The sequence below is a fragment of the Talpa occidentalis genome, unplaced genomic scaffold, assembly GCF_014898055.3.
Source record: "Talpa occidentalis isolate TD23 unplaced genomic scaffold, MPIMG_talOcc4v2.1 talOcc4.6, whole genome shotgun sequence".
Lineage (NCBI taxonomy): Eukaryota > Metazoa > Chordata > Mammalia > Eulipotyphla > Talpidae > Talpa > Talpa occidentalis.
Genome location: NW_023604972.1, coordinates 77,486,006 through 77,492,691, shown reverse-complemented (window position 1 = coordinate 77,492,691; position 6,686 = coordinate 77,486,006).

Here is a 6,686-nt window from a genome sequence, read left to right as displayed (position 1 = left end):
CATTATTAAAATGGCCATCCTACCAAAAGCAATATACAGATTTTCAATGCTATTCCAATCAAATTTCAATGTCATTCTTCAAAGAAATAGAACAATTATGATGAAATTCATATGGAATCACAAAAAAAAACCCCGAATAGCCAGAGCTCTCCTGAAAAAAAAAGAAGGAATGGAGGCAATCACAACTCCCAGACTTCAACACTTACTACAAAGCCATAATCATCAAAACTGCAGGTATTGGAACACAGAAACAGACATACAGACCAATGGAAATCGAATAGAAAATTCCAGAAATAAACCCACAGATTTCTGGTCAACTAATATTTGACAAAGGAGCAAAGACTATGCATTCTAGCAAAGAAAGTTTGTTCAATAAATGGTGCTGGGAAAACTGGGTCGCTACATGCAAAAGAATGAAGCTTGACCACTACCTCACACCATACACAAAAATCAACTCAAAATGAATTAAAGAACTAGACATAAGACCTGAAACCATAAAATACATAGAAGGAAATATAGGCGAAACACTACATGACATGCACCTCAAAGACATCTTTACAGACACATCACCCAAAGCAGTGATAGTGAAGGCAAAGATAAACAGCTGGGACTACATCAAATTAAAGAGCTTCTGCACAGCAAAAGAGACAATAACAAAAACAAAGAGAAACCCCACCAACTGGGAGAACATTTTTGCACCCAACACTAATGATAAAGGACTGATCACAAAAATCTGCAAAGAGCTGATGAGACTCAGCAACAACAAAGAAAATAATCCAGTCAAAAAATGGCAGAAGAGCTAAAAAGAAACTTCTCTGAAGAGGAAATGCAAATGGCCAACAGACATATGAAAAATGTTCAACATCACTTGTAATCAGGGAAATGCAAATCAAAACTACCATGAGATACCATCTCACACCAGTGAGAATGGCACATATTAAAAAAACTAGCAACAACAAATGTTGGCGAGGGTGTGGAGAAAAAGGAACTCTTCTGCACTGTTGGTGGGAGTGCAAACTGGTCCAACCACTATGGAGAGCTGTGTGGAGATTTCTGGACCTACTAAACATAGAGCTTCCATATGATCCAGCAATTCCACTCCTAGGTATTTACCCAAAGGACACAGAAACATCAATTCCAAAGAACACCTGCACCCCTATGTTTATAGCAGCACTGTTTACAATAGCTAAGCTTTGGAAACAACCCAAATGCCCAAAAATAGATGACTGGATCAAGAAGATGTGGTACATATATACCATGGAATATTACTCAGCATTCAAAAAAGATAAACACATGCAATTTGCAGCAACATGGATGGAGCTGGAAGGGATCATGCTCAGTGAAATAAGCCAAAAAGAAAAGAAAAATACCGGATGGTCTCACTCATAGCAGGAATCTAGAAAACTTAAATAAGGGACCAGGAAAATGAATATAAGAAAGTGAAAATCAAAATCAACAAAAAACTATGAACCAGAGACACTTTTTGGGGGGTGGGGGGTGGGAAGGGAAGGATTGGGGTCAGAATGGGGCTTTTGCAATTGTATGGGGGAATATAAAAATAAAATTTATTATTTAAAAAAAAAAAAAGAAAGTGTTTCTTTTCCAGAACAAATATGAATGGGGAAAATTGAACATATTTTTGTAACAATCTGTTTGTGTGACAGTGAAGAAAATATTTTTAAGTGATTTGAGGACTAGTTTCTAAGTCTTTTTCACACTGCTTGGTGTATTTCATATTTTGGCAGCTGTTTAGAATACTTTGAATGAAATTGGCTTAAATAGCCCATTTAAATTGGTTCTAGACTATTCAAGTACCATTCCAAAGGGCAACATTCTTTTTTTTTTTAAATAATAAATTTTATTTTTATATTCCCCATACAATTGCAACCCCCCCATTCTGACCCCAATCCCTCCCCTCCCGCCCCTCACCCCCCAAAAAGTGTCTCTGGTTCATAGTTTTTTGTTGATTTTGATTTTCGCTTTCTTATAGTTATTCATTTTTCTGGTCCCTTATTTAAGTTTTCTAGATTCCTGCTATGAGTGAGACCATCCGGTATTTTTCTTTTTCTTTCTGGCTTATTTCGCTGAGCATGATCCCTTCCAGCGCCATCCATGTTGCTGCAAATTGCATGTGTTTATCTTTTTTGAATGCTGAGTAATATTCCATGGTATATATGTACCACATCTTCTTGATCCAGTCATCTATTTTTGGGCATTTGGGCTGTTTCCAAAGCTTAGCTATTATAAACAGTGCTGCTATAAACATAGGGGTGCAGGTGTTCTTTGGAATTGATGTTTCTGTGTCCTTTGGGTAAATCCCTAGGAGTGGAATTGCTGGATCATATGGAAGCTCTATGTTTAGTAGGTCCAGAAATCTCCACACAGCTCTCCATAGTGGTTGGACCAGTTTGCACTCCCACCAACAGTTCAGAAGAGTTCCTTTTTCTCCACACTGTCGCCAACACTTGTGGTTGCTAGTTTTTTTTAAATATGTGCCATTCTCACTGGTGTAAGATGGTATCTCATGATAGTTTTGATTTGCATTTCCCAAAGGGCAACATTCTATTCCTGTATGCATACCTCTTAGCCCCTGTTGTTAATGCAAAGAAACAAACTCTTCCACACAGACAGATCCATATAACTATTTGCATAGTCATGTTTTGAAGTCTGTGATCATGTTTCTTCCTCTCGGCTGACAAAACAGATATGTTTGTATTGATGATGTGAACAATTAAAAAGATCAGTGAGAGGGCCTCCCCAGTGGCTGCAGCCTCTGCAGCGCCGGTTCAATCCCTGGCCACCAGGGAAGGGTCCCACAGCGAGAGTCCCATGGGACTCACAGACCTCTCCTGCTGCCCGCTGCTCCCCTCAGCAGTGTATTTCATCAGTCTGCCTGTTCTGCTCTCTGCTCTGTCTCTGGTGAATTCTCTCACCCTCCTGCGCTTCTGACTGTGCACAGTGCTTGTATAAATAAATAAATAAATAAATAAATAAATGTTAAAAAAAAAATAAGATCAGGATATTTGAACAGAATGTCACCTTCTAGGTAAAACCATTAGTGAAGATTTAATAAAATACCCAGGCTATCAATATCATGCAAGAGTGGCAGAAACCTCGAAATTGAATCTCAGCTGCTAGAATGTAAATATTACTTTAAGAAAATGTAGCTAAAGTTTTACAAGGGCTATGACATTTCTAAGAGGAGGTAAGCCCTGTCAGTCCCCTCGTAAGTACTTCAGCACAAATATAAAGCTCAGTCTGACTCTTGTAAGATTCCTCATTTGTAAAACTTACTTTACTCCTCTGCACTGAAGGAACAAAGTGCTTTCGAAAGGATTCAAACAAGTCTTTGTGGGGATTTTTATTTAACTTTTTAGATTACCATTCTTAGTTGTGATTTGGCAAGTGATTCTATTTTCCAAACACTTCATCATATTTTCAGGCAATGAAAAGTGAGTTTGAAGCAAATCTTATCTGTGAACTTTGTTACCTTCCTTTAGTGTGAAAAACAACTCAGTGTGAGAATAATCGACTGAGACTCTAGATAAATATTTATCCAGGAGAACTTAAAGGAGCCAAGGACTATTTATTGATTTTCTATTGCAAGTGAGGCACGATGAGCAAGATAAAATTCCTACCTCAAGTAGCTTATTAGGTATTGAGTGATGGAATCATATGAAAGGAAAATCTAATACCAACTGTGTAAGTGTGCATATGGGGGGAGCAGGGTGGTGTTTTGCAGGCAGAAGAAAATATCCTGAAGAAAATAATACTTAAGCTGAGATCTGCATGATATATAGGAGTTGGCCAGAGGAGAAGTGGGGAAGTTGAAGGGCAGGTGTGTCAGGTCAAGGAAGAGTACCTACAAAAGGGTTGGGGCTGACAGAACATGGTCTACTCTGAGAACTGAATTCTGAGTCCAATATGATTGGGTAATTGTAGTGGCAGCAACAAGGCACAGAGCAGGCAGGGGACTTGAGGGCTAGGAGGCTGGCAGACCTCCCAGCCCCTGGGGAACCCCTACTCTCTCTTTGGGCTCTCTCTGGCATTTTCTCATGGTCCTGCCTCTCTGTAGTCACTCGTCTCTCGTATCTGTGCTGCTGTAGCCTTCCTTGTGTCTCTGTGTGACAATGCCCTTATAACCTCAGCCTCCAGGCTCAGATGTACCCATTTACACATGCCCACACCATACTCCAGGTATCCACCATCAGGCATGTGTGCCCTGAGCCCATGATCCCAAGTGCCTCCTACATTCAAGGCTGCAAGTGATACCCACAGAGGCCAGTGGCATAAAAGCCTAACTATTCATTTACCCTACAGTCGCCTATTGAATTTTGTTAAGAATGGTGTCTTAGTCAGATATATCTAAATACAATAGACTGGGTGGGCTTAAATAATACATATTTCTTGCAGTTTTGGAGGATAGGAAGTCTAAGATCAAGGTGCCAGCAGATTCATTTCTTGGTAAGGATTCTCCTCCTGACTTGCAGACAGCAGCCTTTTAGTTTATGCTCATATAACAGTGAGAGGAAGCTCTTGTTGCTTCCTCTTGGGCACTATTCTCCCTCATGGGGGCTCAACCCTCTTGGCCTCCACTAAACCTCATTACTTCTCAAAGACCCTGTAGCATCACATTGGTGGTTGAACTTCAAAATATTGAAGGTGTCCAAATCAGTTCATCCCTGTATTTTCAGAAATGGTTTCCTCAAGACATTCTGCTCTGGTTTTCAGAGAATTTTATGCTAAAAGCAAAGAAATCCCTTGAGGCTGAGGAGAAGTTTCTGTCCTTGCCTAAGTCCTTTGCCTTCCACTACTCAAAGAAATGATTATCAATTCCTAAAACTTTCCTCTTCCTAATTAGAGAAGCAATCACTGCCCTCTTTGATAACCCAGAAAATTTTGTTTGGGGGACTCAACCAGTTGTAAGTTTTTCAGTGAGCATGTTCTCTTTATCTAAGAATCTCATCTTAAATCTCATAACAAGGTCGCCCCTTCTTCTCTGTCAGGTAAAGATCCTCTACATCTCCTTGATGACCCAGGTCCCTCAAAGCAACATAAGTATCCCTAGTATACTTCATCATGATATAGAATTTATAAGCATATAAAATCTCCATGTATGTGTTCTAAAATTTGAGCTCTTCTCTTACTGTCTGTCTGATATAATTTGTCAGTCTGTCCAGTCTTAGAAGAAACCAGATGGGGTGGGAATATTTTCCCCTGTGCTTCACTTATATGAATTTTGGACAAAATACAAACATTCATGTCATAACAAATGGGGATTTTTCTTAGCAATATTGAAGCATATTAAATTATTAGTTATTGACAGATTATTAATTATCAATCTGACAATGGTGTATAGGACCTTATTACTAACTCCTCAATGAAAATCTTTGAATGGAATAAATGATCTGTGAAACAATTTCTGTACCCAGTCCTCTTCTCCAGAAACTTTGTCACTATTTTATATATATTTTATATATAAAATTCTTATATATATATATATTTACTTTTCCAAAAGTGTTTTCCTAGTATTTTCACTGTTTTAATGAGCAGCAAATAATATCCTTTTTTTTCCTGCAAAACAACATGCAAACTTGGAAGAAGAATGTTTTATTGAGCACTCTAGATAATGGTCTTAAGTCAGGATCAGAACAAAATCACCTTCAACTATTTCTTCAAATGAAGATAATTATCTCTGCTTTCTTTTTTTCCTTTCCCCTTTCAAACTCATTTTCTTTAGTAGTGAGAAAGATAACACTGAAATTCTACTTTAGGGTCACAAGTTAGCTTAGTTAAATCTGTCTCTCTAAAACAATAAAAATAATGTGAGAGAAAAGCCATATATGACAAACCTACTGCCAATATTACCCTCAATGGTGAAAAGCTGAAGGCCTTTCCTTCAGGAACAAGACAAGGATGTCCTCTCTCACCACTGCTCCTCAATATAATACTGGAGGTCCTAGCCAAAGCAATAAGAAAAGAGAAAGACATACAAGGAATCCAAATAGGGAAAGAAGAAATAAAACTATCACTATTTTGCAGGTGATATGATAATATACATAGAGAACCCTAAAAACTCCACAGAAAAACTGCTCAAAATAATCAACCAGTTTAGAACGTAGCAGGATACAATATCAACACACAAAAATCAGTAGCCTTCCTATACACGAAAAATCAATCTGAAGAGGAAGAAATCAAGAATACCATTCCTTTTATAATCGAAACAAAAGAATCAAATACTTGGGAATAAACTTAACAAAAGAGGTGAAGGAACTATACAAAGAAAATTATAAAACACTGTTATAAGAAATAGAAGAAGACACAAAGAAATGGAAAGACAGCCCCTGCTCATGGATTGGAAGAATTAACATTATTAAAATGGCCATCCTACCAAAAGCAATTTACAGATTCAGTTCTATTCCTGTAAAAATCTCAACAGCATTCTTCAAAGAAACAGAACAAATACTGATGAAATTCATATGGAACCACAAAAAATCACGAATTGCCAAAGCCCTAATGATGAAAACAAAAGAGAAAGGAGGTATCATACTTCCAAACTTCAAACTACAGTCAAAGCCATAATAATTAGAAAAGTTTGGTATTGGCACAAAAACAGACACACAGACCAATGGAACTGAATAAAGAGCCCAGTAATAAAGCCACATGTATTTGGACAACTAATCTTT